Source organism: Macrotis lagotis, chromosome 8 (genome assembly GCF_037893015.1).
Source record: "Macrotis lagotis isolate mMagLag1 chromosome 8, bilby.v1.9.chrom.fasta, whole genome shotgun sequence".
NCBI lineage: Eukaryota > Metazoa > Chordata > Mammalia > Peramelemorphia > Peramelidae > Macrotis > Macrotis lagotis.
In genome coordinates this window covers 166,699,742-166,722,269 of record NC_133665.1, presented here as the reverse complement: position 1 = coordinate 166,722,269, position 22,528 = coordinate 166,699,742, and positions in this window count along the sequence as shown.

Sequence of the window (22,528 nt, the reverse complement as noted above, 5' to 3'; positions counted from 1 at the left end):
ATATTTGAGAAGGAAAACGATGTCCTTAAACCAAGGATTTTAAACACTGAATTTCGATCCCTGGCAGCCACAGGACAGAAAGCTGATACAAATCAACTTACTAGCAAGCACTTCAATATTTGGTTATTATGGATTTTAATTTTAATTGACTCAGCAGAGCAAACTATTAAGTGGCATTGAAAATCAATACCAAATGAGTTTGGGTAGAACACACCCATTCACATTTGGCTGCTGATGGAAAGCAGGAGCTTCATTGGAATCCAATTAGAAAGACTAGGCTCACTAGAGCCCATAATTGATTACCTATAAGTGTTACCATAAATACTGCTTAGCTTCCCACCCTTGGGTCTCTGTTCTAAGGCATATGGGTATTGAAACCAGTTTCTAAACATTTGTTGCCCTGGGCCACTGAGAGGTCAGCTTACCCAAACTATTTCATTTGGTGTCAGAGGTGAGATTTGAATACAAGTCTTTCTGAGTCTCAAAACATTTCTTCATCAGCTACACCAAGCTGCTTTAAATAACTATATTTCATACACACTCATCCATGTAAATAGATTTACAAAGATATGCACAATTTTAAAAAGAATCTCTTCAATAGACTTTAGTTGAATTCTAATCTAAGTTTTCTTCCTCCTGTATACAGATCACTTCTAGAACAGCAACACAAGTATATCCTTGAATTCTGGAATGTCTTTGAGTGTATCTAGTGGAAATAGCCCAGTGGAAAATGTCCTGGGTTTTGGGTGGCAAAACTGAATTTTCAGTCTTGCTACCTACTCCCTATGTGACCTTGAATATATCATCTGAGACCCTTTGGTTCATCATAAAATGAAGGGGTGAGATTCAGTAGATTTTAAATTTCCTTCCAGTTTTAAATTTGTAATTCTAAGATCCTGAGGGGGAAAAGTCACAAACAGCTAATCAATCAATCAATCAATCATAAATATAAAGTTACTATAACTATATGCCAAGTAGGTGAGGACAGGGGGCAGCTAGGTGGTACAGTAGATAGGGCATCAGACCTGGAGTCAGGAAGACTTGAGTACAAATTCAACCTCAGACACTTACTACTTGTATGATCCTGGGCAAGTCATATAATCCTGCTTACCTCAATTTTCTCTTCAGTAAAATGAGCTGGAGAAGGAAATGGCAAACAACTCCAGCATCTGGGCAAAGAAAATTCCAAATGGGGTCATGAATAATCAAACATGAATGAAAATGACCAAACATCAACAACGCTAAGTGCAAGGACTTTTGGGAGGAATATTGGGGAATGGGTGGATCAGAAGATGTTTCGATGTAAAAGATGGTACCTGAGTTTCATCTAAAATGAAGAAGGGAACTCTATGAGGCAGCTGTAAGGAGGGAGTGCATTGGAGGCCTGACCTAAGGTCTACACGGAGGCAAGAGATAGATAAACCTTCATACATGAGTCACAGGGAGAAAGACAATCTGGCCAAATGGTGTTGGAGGAGGAGCCATGGTGCGAAGTTAGAAACAGAGGTTGGTTGGGACAACCAGAGAAGTTTGTATTTTATCCTGGAGACCATGAGAAACTCCTCAAATTGGCTGAGTAGAGGAGATCTCTGCCTAAGAAAAATCACTCTGACAGCCTCATTGGATGGAATGGAATGGGGAGAGACTAATTAGGAGGCTGTTGCAATAGTCTAGGCCATAGGTGATGAGCACCTGAACCAAGCTAGTGGCAGTGTGATTTAGAGAGAGAAGACAGGATTACTGTTCTGACAGCAAAGCTTTAGTGATCAATAGATGACCTGTCTCTGGAGTCTTCATTTTAAGAGAGGATACCCTTCCTCTAGGGCACTGCCTAAGCCTTCCATTCTATAGACCAGAGCCGCCTGGGAAAGATCTGCTTTAGCTTTTTGTTTTGGTGTTTCTCTAGTATCTAGCATCATGGTAGATGTTCATGGAATTGGATTACAAAACCCTGCTATCAAAGCAATAAATAGGGATTTTTTTGACAGGAGAAAATTTGGGGGCAAAGGAGAGTGTTCAGTGGCATAAATGACAGTTGGCTCCACTGGCAGTCTGACTTGCATCCCTACTACAGAGAGGATTTCCCCCTAGACTCCAGATCCTGACTGTGTGTGTGTGTGTGTGTGTGTGTGAGAAAGACAGGGAGCAGAAGGGGTCAGCTAGATGACCCAGTGCATAGAGCCCCAGCCCTGATGTCAGGAGTTCAAATTCAGCCTCAGACATTTAATGATTACCTAGTTGTGTGACCTTGGGAAAGTCACTTAGCCCCATTGCCTTAAATAAATAAAAAAAGAAAGAGAGAGAGAGAGAGAGAGAGAGAGAGCCAGAGGGAGACCAGGTGAGCTAGGGAGGGGAGGTGGGGTGGTGGTAGATGGTATAGGTGAAAATGGGTGTCCACAGAGAGCTTCAGTGCTCATGCCACCAAGTGTCTGGTCATACTTTAAAGGGCAGCAGGGTGCTCTCCTATAAGTCACCGGCTTACACCAGCATCTCTACAGGTTTTCAGCCTCCACAGCCTTTCCAATCAGTATCTGACAATTTAGTACTTAATTATATCCTGCCTACTATAATAATAACGTTGGTTTCTCCAAAGGGGTATAGTTTACAAAACCACTTTCAAACACATTATCTCATTTGATCCTCATAAAAGCCCCATGAATTAAGTAGGACTGGTATGATTTATTACCCCCTTTTAACACATGATTGAACTGGGTTGCAGCGGGGTGGTGCCCTGCCTTCCAAATCATATGACTAATAAGTGGCAGAGCCGGTATCTAAATCCGTGCTTCCTAAGCCACGATAACAACGATAACTAACGTTCATAGAGCGCCTACTATGTGTTAGTAGCACTTTACAGTTGCTATTTCCTTTTTATTTGCCAGTACCTAGGAGGGAGGTGTTGTTACTATCCCCATTTTACAGATGAAGCAACTGAGGCAAACACAGGTTAAGTGACTTGCTCAGGTTCACACAGCTAGGACTACAGGCTCAGGAATTTTCCAGTGTGGCATGGCCTCTCCTATTTCCTAATTGTAGCACCTGGTTTTGTCTTTTCTTCCTATATAAATTATAAAACTTGCTGAAATTATAAGGGTTTTGTTTTTAGGTTTTCGCAAGGCAATGGGGTTAAGTGGCTTGCCCAAGGCCACACAGCTAGGTCATTATGAAGTGTCTGAGCCCGGATTTGAGCCCAGGTGCTCCTGACTCCAAGGCCAGTGCTCTCTCCACTACACCACCTAGCTGCCCCTTTATAATGTCTTTTTTAACCTGCTTTTGTCTTGTCTCCCATATAGATTATAAAACCCGCTAGGTTTATAATTGTTTTTACCTGTTTTTGCCTTGTCTCCCATATAGATTATAAACTGGCTGAGTTTATAATTGTTTTTACTTGTTTTTGTCTTGTATTCCCATAGAGATTATAAAACTTGCTGTTTAGATTTGTTATTACCTATTTTTGTCACATCTTCCCACATAGTGATAAACTCACTGTGTTCAGTCATCGAATCCTATCTGGTTTTTGAGGGGATCCTGCCTGGGGCAGGTAGGTGACTCAGAGTGCAGAGTCCCTGAGACTTGAGTTCAAATTCTGCCTCAGACACTTGTGTGCCTCAGTTTCCTCAGCTTCAGATTGGAGAAGATAATAACATCTCCCAAGGTAGCTCTGAGGATTAAATGAGATGGCTACTTGTAGGCACTTAGAAGAGCTTGGTACTAATAAACACAATAAATATTTATTCCTGTCCTTCCTCTGTATTAAGGGGCTGTGGGTAGATTGCTCTGAAACCAACAGGTGATTCAAGGGTCTCAGAACAGTTAGTTCAGTAAGTTCTAGGTTTTCAATGTGAGACTTTTGATGAAAAAAAGGCAAAACAAGCACCCCCCTCCTTCCCCCCCCCCAGCTACTGTCCATCTGAGTCAGCCACTGTCCTTAGCTTAGGACAATGAAGGCAAATGCAGGCCATGACAGGGATCAGGAAGGAGAACGTGGAGGTGAATCATCAAAATCCACCCCCCACTTCTGGAACAGGAGCCCCAAACTCTTGGTTCATGGATACACGGCTGGAAGGGACTGCAAGAGTTGAACCTGGTCCAGGTTCCCCATTTTACAGATGAAGAGACTAAGCATCCCAAGATGGAGAGTTTGGAAGGGCCTTGAGCTAATTAACCCACCCCAGATCACAAAAATTGGAATTTGAACCCTCCTCCCTTTAGTCCAAGGTACATTTTCCTATTTTGTTCTCTCTTAAAGTGCCAAAGGATTTGTGCTTGCAAAATGCAAACTTAGATTAAAAGTATCTAGAGGCTAGGGGCTACAAGGAAAGAAGGGAGGAGTCATCTTGGGTCAGAGGCATTGTAGAGATAGAACTACATGATATAATAACTAAAGAGAAGTCATCCTCCATTGTCAATGCCACTCGCACCAATATCTCATAATGGGAAGAGAAACCTTTGAAAAGTAACGATTTTACATCTCCTTTAAAAGTATCGACATATTTTGTTTTAACCACACTTTCTCTTTTTTTTTTAAGTTTCTGCTTTTAATGTGAAAGTCATTAATAATGAATCTTAAAATGTGAAAAAAAAAACTGTGAACTGTCTCCCTCTTCCCTTCAAAAGACTATTTCCTTTAGCCAGTCTTGGTACCAGAAATTTGCACTTTAGTTACTCTCTTGACTTCAGGTACAAGTCTGAGCCTCAATTTCTTTATCTGTAAATTAAAAATGTTGCTGGGAATATTTCCGAAAGAGATCAGACAGAAGGAAATGTCCCATATATACAAAATTATTCTTAGCAATCCTTTTTCATAATATTTTTTAAAAAGGAAATCAAATGGATGCCTATAAGTTGTGGGGGGGAATGACTGATCAAATCCTGGGGTCATACTTAAGACCAGCATGAAGAATTCAGAGCAAGATGGGAAGACACAAATGAACTGATGTTGAATGAGAAGGCAAAATAAAGAATGGAAACCCAGAGCTATGTAATTACCAGGTTGGTGTAAGAAAAGAGATGAAAAGAGAAAAGGAGTTTCTTCCTCTTCTTGGGGAGGGGGGGAGGAGCACATTTTCCCCAATGTTGGTTGGTATTTAAGTTTGAATTTGGGCTGTGTTAGCAATTTCCTGTCTGTCTTTACATAAGTCAGTTGACATTCTTGGGCCAAAGCATCCTCTTTGGTAAAATCTAATTATCCAACTGGATCACCTCTGAGGTCCTTTCACCTCTACCTTTGATTCTATGACCCCATGGGCCTGTGTCAATTTGATTTTGTTTAACTGTTTTTCCTTGTTAAGAGGGAAGGCTCGTTTTTTCCTTGGGTAGTAGAGGGGCATAATATTTGGAAATGACAGCTCCATATCAACAAAAGTCACAATTAATTTAGATTAATTAAAATGAATGAAATAAAAAAAGAATCTGACTAAAGGATATCTAAGAGCTTTCTCTGCTATAACTTTCTGTGTTTCTATGACCAGAGGAGAGGCTTGGAATAACCAAGAGTCTACAGGGAAGAGTTAGTCAATACACATTTATTAAGCCAGGACTGTGCTAAACACTGGTGATACAAAAAGAAGCAAAAGCCCTTTGAAGGTTTGGTCCCTCAAGGAAATCACAATCTAGTGGGGGAGTTAACAAATAAACCAATTTGTATAAATAAACTACAGAGAGGATAAATAAGAAATAATTAACAAAGTGAAGGCACTGGAATTAAGAAGGATTGGGAAAAGTTTCCTGTCAAGATGAGGCTTAAGGAAACCCAGCAGGTAGAAATGAGGAGGTAGAACATTTCAGGCATGGGGTATGGTCAGAGAAAATACTGGGAACAGAGAAGGACACAGGATGGAAGGGAAGGTAATGGCAAGTGGAGGAAGATGGGAGAGATGGTGGTGGTGGCGGTGGGTAGGTTATGAAGGGCTCTGAGCATCAATCAGAAGTTTTTATCTTTGATCCTGTAAGCAATAGTGTGCCACTGGAGTTCATTGGGTAGGAGGGTGCCATGGTTGGACTCATGCATTAGGAAAATCACTTACATGACTGAACAGAGGGTGAAATGGTGTAGGGAGAGACTTGACTGGCAGACCCTCCGGCTGACTATTTCTATCACCCAATTAATGAGGGCTTTGTACCAAAGGGGTGGCATTGTTGGGGGAGAGAAGGGGTCATATTCCGTGAATCTGCTGGCCTTGGAAACAGATTGGATAAGGGGGTAGGATATAGTGAGGAGTAGGGGATCAACACCTAGTTTGTGAGCCTGATGGGCTGGTGGGGGTGGGGCGGGTTTTTCCTTTGATAGTAATAGAGAAACGAGGGTGTAGAGAAGGTTTAAGAGGAAAAAGAATGAGTTGCTTTTTAAGAGAAAAGAAAATCCTAATTTATAAACCTTCAAAGAGAACGTTCTTCCACTTTCCATGCAGCAATAAGATTGCTGTATATTTTAATTATTTTATCTGGGAATAAATATAGTCAATTCAGTTACTATTTGGGAAGGAGAAATGGTCTAATCGTTTTTAAAGAACTTCTATGCAATAGGAAGCAGGCTAAACAAACCGATAACAAGATCAAATACCCATCAATAATCTCTGAATTCTTGCAGCCTACTGAACAGTTCCATGCTGGGTGGCTGTATCAGGAATTCTGAATCCAAATGTAACAATGTTTTCAAGGTATTTCCATGTTAAGTGATCAGCTTGGTGGAAATGTGCTTTTTGAGGACAGATGATGTAAAAAAGCAAGCAAGGAGAAACTCTGAGTACAAATCCAAGCATCGGGGCGAGGGCGGATGTCCAAGGTGGGCAAGCCTATTTTCTTGCCATGAATGATATGCTTAGACAGCTAGGTGGTACTGCAATGGATGAATCAATGGGCTTGGAGCAGGGAAGACTCATCTCCTTGAGTTCAAATCTGGTCTCATACATTTACTAGTTGTGTGATCCTAGACAAGTCATTTAATCCTGACTACCTCAGTTTCCTCATGTGTAAAATGAACTGGAGAAGGAAATGGCAAATCACTCTAGTATCCTTTGCCAAGAAAATCCTAAAAAAAGAGTCACAAAGAGTCAGGCACAACTGAAAGGACTGAACAATGACAATGAGGTGATAACCCTTGAATGACCTAGGTATATTTTCACATAAATTTCAAAGTCTGGAACCTAGTGTTTTAATTTACCTTTTTAGAAAATTCTTCAAAGGTTATGATAAATATGCTGAAACATTCTAAGAAATTATTTTTTTTTAGATTTTTCAAGACAATGGGGTTAAGTGGCTTGCCCAAGGCCACAGGGCTAGGTAATTATTAAGTGTTTGAGACCGGATTTGAACCCAGGTACTCCTGACTCCAAGGCTGATTCTAAGCAAATTTTGAAAGTAAGTCGCTCAAAAAAAATCTTCCTAGCTATTTTTCTCTCCATTTCTATTATTTTGTTCTCTGATACTTTGGACATCTCATGGTCATTACTTCCTTTTCAGTTGGCCCATTAAGACCATGAATCCATAGGTATTGAGCCAGAAGAGGCCTTGGAGAAGTAGATGTTCAAATCATTGTATGGATTATTTTAGCCATTTCTGAACTGTTCAGTGCAGATGATATCATCATTACTGATTTAGTCAAATTTACATTTATATAGTAAATTTGGGCATATATGATCTCACTTGCTCTGTCATACTCTATGGGGAAAAATGCTATGTTTATTATATTCTCAAATTACACATAAGATCTGTTACTGTTTCATTAAAGTGGCATTATGAGTTCTCAAGTCATGTAATCAGAAAAAATTAGCCATAAAACAAACAAAAAATGGTACAATTGCCTTAAAATAGAACAGTGTTTCATGAGTTTATTTTTAAAACACATTTTCACATTAGCCATGTTGTAAAAGAAGTAACAGAAAAGCCACAATCCCCCTTCCCCCTAAACAAATCAAAACAGAACAAAACAAAAAAGTGAAAATAGTATGCTTCAATCTGCAGTCAGACTCAGGGTTCTTTCTCTAGATGTGGACAGCATTTTCTATCATGAAGCTTTTGGAATTGTCTTGGATCATGATATTGCTGAGAGGAGCTAAGTCAATCATAGCTGATCATTGTGCTGTTACTGTGTACAATGTTCCCCTGGTTTCTGCTCACCTCACTCATCATCAGTTCATGCAATCTGCCTGCCCATCATTTCTTATAGAACAATCCATTACATTCATATATTTGTCAGCCATTCTCTAATTCACAAGCATTCATCCCCTCAATTTCCAAATCCTTGCCACCACAAATAGATTTGCTATAAATATTTTTACATGTGGATTGTATGATCTCTTAGGAATACAGACCTAATAGTGGTAAGGCAGGATCAAAGGGTATGCACAATTTGATTGTCCTTTGGACAGAGTTCAAAATTGCTCTCCAGAATGGTTAGATCAGTTTACAACCCATGATTTTAGTTTTTAAAAGACAGCCAGTGGATTTGGAAAGATTACCGGACTGGAGGTCAGGAGAGATGGATTCTGGTCCCTTCCATCCCTCTAAATTTGAGTGACCTTGGGAAAAATCACTTCATTTTTTCTGGGTGGAGTAGAACTAAATGATCTCTCATCATCCTTTCTGCTTGAAAAAAAAAATCCCAGTTTCCTAAACAAGATGTAAGCATCCCCCATAGGGTGGGCACCAGAAGCTCACATAGAATACTACCAGAGAAGAAATGCACTGCCATATTGGTTTACATTGAGTCCCAGAATTTTCTATGGCATTTAGGTCCTATATTCTCTTACACATTGTGTGGCAAATATCATTATGTTGCTATCAGGACTGATTGCAATGTTTGCCTCACCTAAATACTTTCTTCATTATCTGCTCCTAAGGTATCTCCAATAGAATAGTAGCTGATACTTTTGGATTGTACTTGCCAAAGCCCTTTATACATAAATGTGATCTCATTTGAGTTTCACAGTGGCCAGTGGGTTAGGTCAATATTTGAGGATAAAACATGAGAAACATGTTTGGGGAGATCACTGTAGAGAAAAGGGGAGTTCCTTCTTTCTAAGACTAGGTCATTGAACTATAGGGGAATGAAGGAATGGAAATCAATTGAAGGTCACACAAAAATAATTTTGGTATTTTCCTTTTGTTTCTGGAAACTAAAACCATCATTCCACCTGATAAAGAATAATATGATTCCATAGAATTAAAAACGAACACTTAGATTCTGTAAGTATGAGAAATGATACTGAAAAAATAACACTAGTTGTGGTTCTGAATGGAAAGGATCTGAGAGTGAAAGTAAAGGGAGAGTAAGGAAGAGAGGAGGGAATTGAGAGGAGGGGAGGGTGGTTAGCTGCTGGGAAAGGTCTCTAGCAGAAGATGCTTGAACTGAGTCTTAAGGGAAGCCAAAGATTCTTTGAGATCACTTGAGTAGTAAGAGCATTCTTGGCTTGGAGTTGGGGGGAAGGTAGACAGAAAATGCAATCAACTACCAGCTGGTGCACTTTGAAATGGAGATTCCTTGTTTACCCTCTGCTCTCTTCTCTCTATTCACTCTAATTCTAGAACAAAGCACTCCAGAATCAGATAACATGCAAAGCCTTGGGAGAACAAATTGCAGTAGGCACTGACCAGAGAAAAGAAGAAAAGGAAAAAGGGATAAAATCTTTAGGATTCTGCCTTGCCCCCAAGGTTGGAGGTTCCCCAGACTTGCTGAAAAGATTGTCCTGATAAGCATATTTGTCTTTTCCTGGATTTGGATGAATATGAAATATATAAATTAGAAGAAATAGTTGTCCTTCATAGATTACTATTGCTGACCTTCAGGTTCTTTTATCTATAAAATGTGCATAAGTATGTAAATATATATATTATATATATATATATAGAGAGAGAAATATGAACAAATATATATATATTAGCTATAATAACCAATCTCAAATTACTTTTAAGATATACAAGTTTTACCTAAGTGATCTCATTTGATCCTCACCACAGCACTGTCAGGGGTTATCTCCATTTTGCAAATCACATTGACTCATCCAGGGTCACACAATTAGCAAGAGTCTGAAATCACATATTAACCCAGCTCTCCCTAATTCCAAGTCTATCCACTATACCATCTGCTTGTCTAAAACAGAATAAGTAAAGTGTCCTTGAGGTGCTGTCATTTTTTTCTTTCCATCTCTGGCACTTAGCACCATCTTCATTTAGGAGATGCTTAAAAATGCTGTTGTTGAATTGAATCAGAAAGTGAGACAGAGGAAACCTTTCCATTTTCTGTTGTACAAGATTTAGGGTTTAGGGATGTATCCCTGACCCCCCCCCCCAGTTGGGAGAGTATTGCCAGCTGGGAAACTGCTTGGGAATGGGGGGGCACAAAGCTAATAACTAGGCTACTGAGCGCAGAACTCATATTCTTTAAGGACAACAGCATTAATTTTCTTTTTTCTTTTTTTGCAAGGCAACTGGGGTTAAGTGACTTGCCCAAGGCCACATGGCTAGGTAATTATTAAGTGTACTCCTGACTCCAGGGCCGGTGCTCTATCCACTGCACCACCTAGCTGCCCCAACAGCATTAAGGTTTAAAGAAGCTTTTTTACTCAAATGAGATAGTATTTGTAAAGTTTTTAGTACAATGGCTAGCAATAGTAGACACTATAGAAAGGCTGGCTATTTAAAAATACAATATTTTATATTTTGCATCTCTCTTTTGTTTGAATGTATTTGTCTCCCCTCTCCTCAGTGAGTCATCCCTAGTAACAAAGAACAAAAAAAAAAAGTCAGCAGAACCAACCAAAACATCCACCTTGAGGGGAGGATATGTGATATTTCACACTTCTACTTAGTTCTTTCCCCACCTTTGTAAGGAGGGAAGAGCATTTTCTTAACTCTTTATGGTCAAATTTTTTTGTTTATATTTTATTCTTCAAAAAGTTTTCAGAGTAAATGATTATTTTTAAAGGACTTGGCCTTTTGACTAAAATGTAAACTCCTTGAGGTTAAAATTTTTTTAAAAAAATTTTATTTTGGGGGTGGTGGCTAGGTGGCGCAGTGGATAGAGCACCGGCCCTGGAGTCAGGAGGACCTGAGTTCAAATTCAACCTCAGACACAATAATTACCTAGCCGTGTGATCTTGGGCAAATCACTTAACCCCATTGCCTTGCGAAAACCTAAAAAAAAATTATTTTCTTCTGTATGCTTATTGATTGATTGTATCCCCGGCCACTAATATAATATCTTAGGCCCTTAGTAAAGGCTGGAATGGAAGTCTTCCCCCCTCCCCTGGCGATGCTTGGATTAATTGGATCCAATGTTTGGATTCAGAATCTAAATATCAGAGAAAGCCAGATTCAGAGATTGAGAGACAGATACACAGAGAGAAACAAACATAGGAACACACACACAGAGAGAGACAGAGAGAGAGAGAGAGAGACAGAGAGAGAGAGAGACAGAGAGAGAGAGACAGAGAGACAGAGAGAGAGTGAGAGAGACAGACAGACAGAGAGAGAGAGAGAGAGAGAGAGAGAGAGACAGAGAGACAGAGAGACAGAGAGAGACAGAGAGAGACAGAGAGAGACAGAGAGAGACAGGGAGAGAGAGAGAGGTGTGAGGAGCACCAAGGAGGCCAATAGCATTAGACTGAAAAGTATATGTTGAGTAATAAGGTGGGAAAAGATAGGAATCCAATTAAGAAGAGTTTTCAAAGACAGAAAATTTTCAGTTGGAGCCATTAGAGTTTATTCAGTAGTGGGTGACATCTGTTCTATAGAAAAATTCATTTGACAGCTGAAAAGGGGATGAAGTCAGTTCAGGAGAGCCCAACCAGCAAAAGGCTCTTGGGATAGTACAGGTTTGAAATGCTAGAGGCCTGCCCCTTCTCCCACCTCAATAGAAAAAGGAAAACAAAGATATAACATACTAAAAAAGCAGTCAAACAAAGCAAATCCCCATATTAACTTTGTCCCCCAAAATTCTAGTGGCTGCTTTTGTACTTTCCTGCCTAGCTTCCCTAGCAGGATGTGGGCAGAATTCTTCATCAACTGGCTACTGAAATCAAAGGTGATAATTATATTGATCAGAATTCTTTTTTTTCAGAATTGTTCATTTTCATTGTTGTTATTTATTATGATTATGATTATTATGTTTTTGCAAGAAAATGGGGTTTAATGACTTGCCCAAGATCATATGGCTATATGTGATTAAGTATCTGAGGTTGGATTTGAACTTAGGTCCTCCTGACTTCAGGGCCGGTGCTATTAAAGTATACATTTTCATCCTGATTGGGCTCACTTCACTTTACATTGGTCCAATCAAGGTTTCCCAGGTTTCTTAGAAGAAAATTAATCATTCATTTCTTACTGAATACCAGTATTCAGTATTTCAGTATTCATGTACTATAATTTATTTTTCCCCACAATAAAAAAGATCTCTAATAAATATTTTCCTATGTAAAGGGTACTTTCTTTTTTCCTGGATCTTTTTGGTATATGTGTTTATTAGTGTATAGGGTAGTGAGTTTGGAAGCATACTTATAGATTGTTTTCCAGAATGACTGCACCAATTCATCACTCTATGGTACATCCATGTACGTATTTTCCAGGGATAGCTATCTTTTTTTTTTTTTTGCCAACTTTGCTCATTTGAGAGGGTTGTTGGTTCTTGGCATTGGTTATCAAAGAAGACCCAAATGACATCACTATGTAAGAAACAAGGTACTGTGCCCTGAGTTCAAGTCTTACTTCAGGATTTCACCACCAATCACCACTCAGAGCCTCTTCATTCCAGATTTAGCACATTTCTCAGTTTTTTTTTTAAAAACAAACATAGGCAGTTAATCATCAGCAAGTTTATTAAGTTTATTGATACTCACTAAGGGTCAGGTGCTGGAGTTTAGGAATTTACCTGGGGTGCAGGGAGGGAGAGGGGAAAAAGCAGATAGCATTTAAATACCTAGAGCATGTGCCCAAAGTAAATATGGGAAAATGTTCCATTATTTGTCCTATCACACAGCCCAGAGCTCCTGCAGAGCTTCATGACCTAGTCATCTGGAAAGTGAACTACTGATAAATCTTTGGAGTGACAGTCACCCATTATTCCAGTCCCAGGAGCTGGGGAATCTGGGTGAGAGTAATTGAGGGTTTGGGAATATAGCTTTGTTAAAGTGTTAAGTGCCTTGGAGGGGAGGAGCGACCTTGACTTTCTGCTTATCTGTTTGCACCTGGGTCTAGGCTAATTATTGGTTATCTAAATGGTTTTTGTCCTAAAGGGCAAAGGAGGATGAATTCCTTCACACACACACACACATATAAAGCAAGAGACTGATGAATTGTGTCTGCTCTTCTCAGATTACAACTATGCTTGGCCCTTAAAAAAAAGCCTCAAGTCTGATGATAGCAGCTCCAGTCTATTTTCTCTTTTCTTTAAAATGCACTGGTTTGAGGGCAGCTAGGTGGTGCAGTAGATAGAGTACTAGGCCTTGAAGCCAGGAGGATCTGAGTTCAAATCCAGCCTCAGACATTTAATTACCTAGCTGTGTGACCTCGAGCAAGTTACTTAATCCAATTGCCCCATATGTATATATATATATATAATACTGGTTAGAATAAGAAGCAATTGTCTGATTGGTTGAAATGGAAATGAAGGCTAAATGTTTGTTAAGGAATGGGCTAGTGATCAATCATAAAATGGTTTGGCTTTCAAAGCCCTGCGCTATCATCCGTCCACCTCACTCCCCACCACATACTCTTGCATTCAGGGCTGTTCCATGAACAATCTCCGTCTCTCAGCCCTGGTTCTTTCCCATTCCTGGAAGATTCTTCCTCCTTTGCTCCATGTACACCATCTGTACATGGCTTCCTTCAAGTCCCTGCCTTCTACTAAAAACCTTTTCCAACTTCCTTCTTAATTCTAGTGCTTTCTCTGCTAATTATTTCCTTTTTATCCTGTATGTAGCTTGTTTGCATATTTCTTTGCATGTTGTCCTCCCTATTAGATTATAAACTCCTTAAGATCAGGGACTGTCCTTTTCTTCTTCTTCATATTCCCAGAATTTAGTAGAGTTTCTGGTACATAATAGGTGCCTAAGAAATGCTCTGGACAAAAATGAACACTTAGATAAGAAGATTGAGGATAAAATATTACAAAATCCCAGGAATCATAAACAATTCTTTGCTTTTTGTTTTGCTCCATATATGTGATTTCGTGGGTTGTGGAGGAACTGCCAATATAGGCACTCCTCATTCATGCAGATTTTCCTCTCAGAGTCTTAAAGTCTATGTGTAGGGCAACTTATGAGATGACTTACATTGATGGTCATAGCCAGTTTAAATCAGTGGCAGTACTCAAATTCTGATCTCCATTCCATGGCCAGCCTTCTATCCAATGTCCCTTAAACCAATCTTAGATTCTTATATTCAGATAGATGAAAAAATAAGCTTCAACACTGGATAAAACCATTAAGGATAAAAGATTACAAAATCCCAGAAACTGTAAATAATTCTTTGTTCTTTGTTTTACTCCATATATGCAATTTCTCTACCAATACAGACACTCCTCATCTATGCAGATGTTCATCTCAGAGTCTATTTCAGATAGATGAAAAAATGAACTTTAACAAATATATTGCTTGTTCTGTCTTCTTTAAATATCTTTTCTGCCTGCAAAATGTTCTCATAAGTTTTTGTGAAATTTTTTTATAGTTTCAGTCACTACATTTCCCCCTGATTCTATATTACTTCTTTTTCATTTTTAGATGGTCTTTCCAAATTTCTTTGTATCTTTCACATATGTCATCTGTAATGGTACAATAATATTCCATCACGTGAATGTGGTTTTTATCACCTCACCACTGGACTAATCCAATAGTTGGCTTATTGATTTCCTTACCTCAAATAAATCTGTTCTCAATCTGGTCCATTTCTCTAACTCAGCTGTCAAATGGTTCTTAAGGCACACAACTGTGATCATGTCAATCCCTTAGTCCCTTATTATTTCCAGGATCAAATACAAAATCCTTTGTACCTAGTCCTTTTCTACTTTTCTCTTTACTTCCCTCCATGTATTTTGCCATCCAGTGACACTAACTTCCTTTCTGTTCTTAGCACAAGATGCTGAATCTTCTATCTCTGAGTATTTTCACCAGCTATCTCCTCATGTCTGGAATGGTCTCCATCCTAATACCCACCTTCTGACTTCTTTGGAGTCTCAGTTAAAGCCCCACCTTCTCCAAAAAACCTTTCACAGTCTTCTTTAATCTTAATGCCCTTCCTCTGAGATTATCTCCAATTTATCTTGTATGTATATCTTGTTTGTACATAGTTGTTTACGTGATGTCTCACCAATTAAACTCTGAGCTCCTTGACAATAGAGGTTAAATTTGTCTTTATGCTACTAGCACCTAGTGATTATCCCATACTAGGTAGGAGGAGTGTGCTGGAGATTTCTGGACCCCTAATTGATAAATTTTCAATGTGAGTATCCAAACCTCAGGAAATCCCTAAAGGCTGCAAAACAAAACTTGGTTTATTGTTTTGTTGATTGTCTAAACTTAAGAAAGTGGAGGAGAAAATGTAAATGCAGATTAAACTCAAAAAAGTATTCTCTATATTGAATGACCTGGTTGTTAAACATTTACCAGTATATCCATAGTAGGCACTCAATAAATGCTTATTTACTTGACTTGATTTACTCAGCTTTTTGCCAATCAATATCATTATAAAAATTAAATGGTTTATCTTAAAAGGAGACAACTAGCTACAACATATTTGGGAATATTTTTCAAGTTAGCTATTTATATATACTCATTTGGGCAGGTACTTAAAACAAATGGAATCCAATTCGATTCAACAAACATTTAATAATTACTCTTTTTTTTTAGGTTTTTGCAAGGCAAATGGGGTTAAGTGGCTTGTCCAAGGCCACACAATAATTACTCTTAATAAACATTTTTTTCCTTGAAGGAGCTTCAGTTCATCCAAGAGGTGGTACCTGAACTAAGCAAAGGTAAAAATTAACACGAAAATTAGAACAGGAGGGGAAATAGTCATAGAACACAAGTATATTAGTACCAATGTATTCTACAGAATCTGAGAAATGGGAAATGGATAAAGCACAATGCTTGGTTGCTGATTACTATTATTTTTCATATACGCTTAACTAATACAATACCATCTTCAAATCAAGGAGGCCGGGGCAGTCTCACTCAGCAGATGCTTGATCATCTTTTAAGCAGAGAGGCTTCAGTTAATGGAGACAAAAGTTTTCCAAAGATTCTAGAGGACAATAGCATTTCCCTCTATTTTTTTTTATTTTAAACTTAACAACTCTGCATTTCCCCTTTTCCAGTTCCAATTTATAGCCTGTTAAGCTAAATATATTTTCATTTCTCTCTCTCTTCTCTCTTTACCCTTTTTTGACCAGGTAAGATGAAATTGAATTCCAAGTGATACTTGCTCCCCTAATCTTTTCATATTTCTATAGAGATCTATTTGTATATTCAGATTATAGTAACATCAAAACATAATAAAACTATAAACCTCTGTCTCAGTTGACTACTTCTATGATCCCTTGTGACATTAGGATTCTTAAAGTAATATAGGAAGAGAACATTTGTGGATAGATTAATTTATGTATTAAAAAATTCCTAATCTTGAAGAGAGAAGAGTAAAAAGAAAACTAAAAGGAAATATAAAAGAGCAAAAGCTTGAAGTAAATAAGAAGCCAGGAGTATAGAGAAGTGTGAGTGAAGAAAAAGTACTGAAATAGGATGGAAGAAGATAAACAATTATCTATCATAATTGTGAATATTAATGGGATGAACTCACTCAGAAAATGGAAAAGAGTAGCAAAATTGATTTGAAGAGAGGTTTGCAAACCCCTTGGAGGATTTGCAAAGATGGTCCAAGGGGTTCATGCTATTGATTCCTTAATAATGTCTTAAGCAGTAAACAATTATAGAATATTAAAAATAGCACATGATATGACTTTGATGATTCACAACATGTTTTTGTGATTATTGTTGAAAAGGATTTACAGAACAAAAATAGTTGGGAATCACTGGATTAGAAAACAGAAATACCAACAATATGTTGTTTCCTGGAAACACAGTTAAAAATGAAGATTTACACAGAGTTAGAACAAAGTGTCAGAACAATAGCTATTGTGCTTCATCTTAACACAAAAAATCAGGGGTGACAGTTATGATTTTTAATGAAGTAATAGCAAAAATAAATTCACTTAAAAGAAATTGATTTCAATGTTTATGGTATATTCACTAGATGGCATAGCTTCTAAATATTAAAAGAACAATTAGATGAATTAAAAAGCAAATAAATAAAATTATAAAAGTGGAGGAAACTCATTTTATCCCTATTAGACCTAGATGAATTTAGTCAAAAAATAAACAATAAATTAAATACCTGAATAGACTTCTAGAGTATATATATGACAGAATTCTGGTGATTATTGAATGGAAATAGAAAGGAGTACAAATATATTTCAGTTGTTCATGACCTCTTTACAAAAACCAATCATATCTTAGGACATTAAAACCTCACAAACAAATACAGAAAAAAGACAAAAATATTGTAACATACTTTACTATCCACAAAATTATATTAAAGATCTGATTTTAAAAGTATTTAAAAATCAACTGGAGACAAATAATTTAATCCTAAATAATTATTAGGTCAAAGAACAATAGTAGAAATGTCAGATTATTCCAATAAAGGTAATTGCAGCAGTGAAAAATTTTTGGGATGTAGCCAAAATAATCCTTTAACTTTTATTAAAAATAAGGAGAAATAGCAGATCAATGAATGGGAATGCAACTAAAAAATATCAGAAAGTTCAACAAATAAAAAATCACTTTATTTAAACTTCAAGATAGAAACTCTGAAAAGCAATGAATAAATAAAATTAAAAACAAAAAACCATTGATTTAATAAAGTTAATTTAAAAAATAGATAATCCATTAACAAAAGAGGAAAATCAATTATCAGTATCAAAAATGAAAATGAGAATTAACAGTAAATGAAGAAAAAATAAAAAATAATAGAAAATATTTTGCCTTTTATGTGCCAAGAAAACTGACGATCTGAAGCAATCACATTAACCGAGCAAAAAATAGAGAATTTAAACAGAGAAAGAAATCCAAAAATGAACTTCCAAAGGAAAAAACTAGAACCAGATGGATTCATAAATAAATTCTCTCAAATATTCAGAGAGCAATTAATTCTAATATTACATCAGCTTTTGTAAAAATAGCAAAACAAGAAGTCTTTATTAAGTTATTTTCATGACACAGATATTTTTCTAATATGTGAACAAGGGAAAGTAAAAAAAAAAAGAAGGAAAGCTATAGACCAACATCTTCAATGAACATAGATGTAAAACTTTAAAATAAAACAATTGTAAGAAAACCCAAAATAGAATAACACAAAGATTTTAGATTATGACATGGTTAGAGTTTATGCCAGAAATGAAGGGTTGGCTTAATATTAGGAAAACTATAAATTTCATTAACCATATTAATAACAAAATCCATAAAAGAGATATAATTATATTAATATGTACAGAAAAAGATTTTTTATTCCCCTCCCCCCATGGTTCTGATCACTTGGTTCTCTTTTCAAAAATAATATTTCTCCCCAATACATGTAAAACAATTGTTAATTCATTTAAAATATTTTTGATTTTCAAATTCTCTTTTACTTTCTCTTCCTTCTCCCTTCCCTGAAATGGTAACCACTTTGACATAGTTTATACTTGTGCAATCATGCCAAATATATTTATTTCCATATTAGTCCTGTTGTGGAAGAAAACATAGATCAAGAAAAAATGAAGAAAAACAGTGAAAAATAACTGTGCTTCAATCTGTGTTCAAAAGTTTTCAGTTCTTTCTTGGTAGTGGACAGCATTTTTCATTATGACTCCTTTGGAGTTGTCTTGGGTCATTTTATTTCTGGGAATAGCTAAGCCATTCTTAGTTGATCATCATACATTATTGCAGTTGCTGTGTACAATGTTCTCTCGGTTTTGCTCACTTCACTATGCATCAATTCATGCAAATCTTTCCAGGTTTCAGAAAAAGATTTTTGACATTCTTCTGTCATAAACACTAGAAAACTTAAAAAATAAATGATACTTTCCTTTAAAATAATACACGGGAAATGTATAAGTTTGTTTATTAGATTTTTATGTCCTAAGACACAATCATTTTTTGTAAAGGTGTGATGCTTTAATGTAAAATGTGCCCATAGTTTTCTATTTCCATTAAAAAATAAAGAAAATAGTATTCATTCCAGTACAATCAAAGGTGAAATAAAGATGTTCATTTTTATCACTTCTATTTAATATAGCAATAGAAATGCTAGCTATAACAATAAAAGAAAAACATTGAGGAAATAACTGTAAGTAAAGAAGAAACAATATGATCACTTTCTGCTACTGATATGATACTATACTTAAAGAACCTTAACCAGGGAATCAATGAAAAGTTTGTCAAAACAATGAATAACTTCATCCCACTTTCAGGATATAAGATAACTCCATGGAAATCATTAGCATTTCTATAAACTACCAATAAAACACAAAGATAGAAAGAAAACTTCTATTTTCAAAAAACAATAGAATGTGAAAAATCCTTAGAGATCTGTCAAAATATACACAAAAAGCATATAGATACAACCATAAACCATTACTTATGGAAATAAAGGCAAGGGTGGCTAGGTGGCGTAGTGGATAAAGCACTGGCCTTGGAGTCAGGAGTACCTGGGTTCAAATCCTGTCTCAGACACTTAATAATTACCTAGCTGTGTGGCCTTGGGCAAGCCACTTAACCCCTTTGGCTTGCAAAAATCTAAAAAAAACAAACAAAAACAAAAGGAAATAAAGGCAAGCAAATAATTGGGAAAATATTAATTGATTATGGATGGGATGAACCAATATAGAAAAAATAATCATATGATCTAAATTAATTTGCTCATTTAATGCTAAACCCATCTACCAAAAGATCACCATAGAATTAGAAAAGAATAATAACATTCACATGGAAGTGAAAACCTCAAGAATTTCAAGGGAAAACAAAAAGTTAAAGGGGGGATGAAGGAGCCTCTCAGTGTCAGATCTCCCAAAATTCCCAAAACAATTTGGTACTGGTTAAAACTAGAGTCACAGGAAGAGATTAGGAATACAGAAGCACATGCCTCTTGTATTGAACAAACACAAAGACCCCAGTTACTGAAATAACAGTTCACCATTTGACAAAATCTTCTGGGAAAATTGGACAACAGTATGGAAAAATTGGATTTAGAACATCACCTCACACTTTTTACCAAAATAAGCTCCAAATGGATATGTGGCTTAGAAATAAAAGTTCATATCATAAACAAATTAGAGAAACATGGAAAAAATTACCCCTTAGATCTATTAGTAGAAGAAACATTAATGACCAGAAAATGAATAGAGAGGATCACAGAAGAAATGGATAATTTTGACTACATTAAATTACAAATAAAACAAAAGTAGCCAAGAGGAGATGGAAAGCAGAAAATTGGAAATTAATTTTTATAAACAGTTTTTCAGTTAAAGCTCTCATACCCCAAAGATATAAAGAAGTTTGTTAAATCTATAAGAATATAAGCCATTCCTTAGTTAATTAATGGTCAAAGGATAGGAACTGGTAGTTTTCTGATGAAGAAATGAAAACAATTTAGAATACTATGAAAAAGTGCTTTAAATCATTATTGAATATAGATGAAACATGTATAGGAAAAACTCTATATATTCTAAAATGTTTATGGCAGTTCTTTTTCTTCTGACAAAATACTGGGAATTTCAGAGATACTCATCAATTGAGGAATGACTGAACAAATTGTAATATATGATTGTGGTGGAATATTACTGATAGAAAAAATGATGATTTTAGAAAAATATGGATAAATTTGCACAAAATAAAGACAAGGGAAATAAAACCAAGAGGACATTGTATAAAATATCAGCAATATTGTTTTAAAAAACAACTTTGAGCCACTGAGTTGTTTTGACTATTATAAATACTCAAATTAACAATGGACCTAGGAAAGAAAACACTATTTGCATCCAAAAAAAGAGCTGAGGGATAGAAGTATTACTGATTGATTATTTAAAATTTTTAAAATTTTTGATTTTTTTTAGGATTTTGCAAGGCAAATGGGGTTAAATGGCTTGCCCAAGGCCACACAGCTAGGTAATTATTAAGTGTCTGAGGTCGAATTTGAACTCAGGTACTCCTGACTCCAGGGCTGGTGCTCTATCCACTGTGCCACCTAGCCGCCCCTATTGATTGATTTTAAACACACACACACACACACACACAAAAACAAACACATACACACACATTTATGTCGAATGGTAGCCATCTCTAGGTTAGGGGAGGGGGGAAAAAAAAAGAAAAAGTTTTCTGATAGTTTTAATATATATATATGCATCTATATATTTATATATATAAATATATACTCACATATACATTACACATAATAGATCTGCAGTTTCATGTGCAATGAACTTTTTTATTCTAATGTAGTATATCCATACTATGCTATAGAAATACTTTTTGATTTCATATAATAAAAATAAATAAAAATAAAAATAAAGGCAATAATTTTAATTGCTTAAAATTTCAAAGTTCTTGTACCAACAAATCTAACACAGGTAATAATAACAGAGAAAGAATTAAGTGAAAAAGCAGCTTTTGTAGCAAATTTCACTGATAGAAGTCTCATTTCCAAGATAGTTTAAATTTGTAAGAAAAAAGCATCATTCCCCCATTGATAAATGGTCTGAGGATATGAATAAGCAGTTCTCAAGGGAATAAACTCAGGCAAAGTATAATATGAAAAAAATGTTCTACATCATTATTAATTAAAGAAATACAAATTAAAGGAATTCTGAAATTCTATCTCATACTCATGAAAATTGACAAAGATGATTAAAAAGGGGAAATGATAAATATTGAAGGGTTATGGGAAAATAAACAGCTTGATGAACTCTTGGTAAAGTTCCAAATGGGATAAAATCAGTCTGGAAAACAATTTGCAATTAAACCCAAACAGTTCTTAGACAGTGCATAGTCTCTGATGCAACTATACCAATTCTGAGTTTTTACAATAAGAAAGATCAAATAAATAGGAAAGGGTCCTATAGCAACTCTTTTTGTGGTGTCTGAAAATACAAGTAGAAACTAGAATTTCTACCAATTTAGGAATGGTTAAAACAGTTGAGGTATTTGAATGTGATGGAATTTATTCTGCTACAATAAATGAGTCAAAAAATGATCAAAGAGACTTGGAAAGACTTATATGAACTGATACAGAATGAATCAAGAAGAACCAGGATGACAATTTATACCAAAATATTGCTATAATAAAAATAAACCATTTTGAACTGGTGAAAAATGAAGTGAGCAGAACCAGGAAAACAATTTATAATGTAATAATCTTATAATGACAAATAAATTTAAAAGCTGTTAGGAAGTAAGATCAACACAATGTTTCTTCTTTATTACGGAGGACTGATGATAAAGCTTAC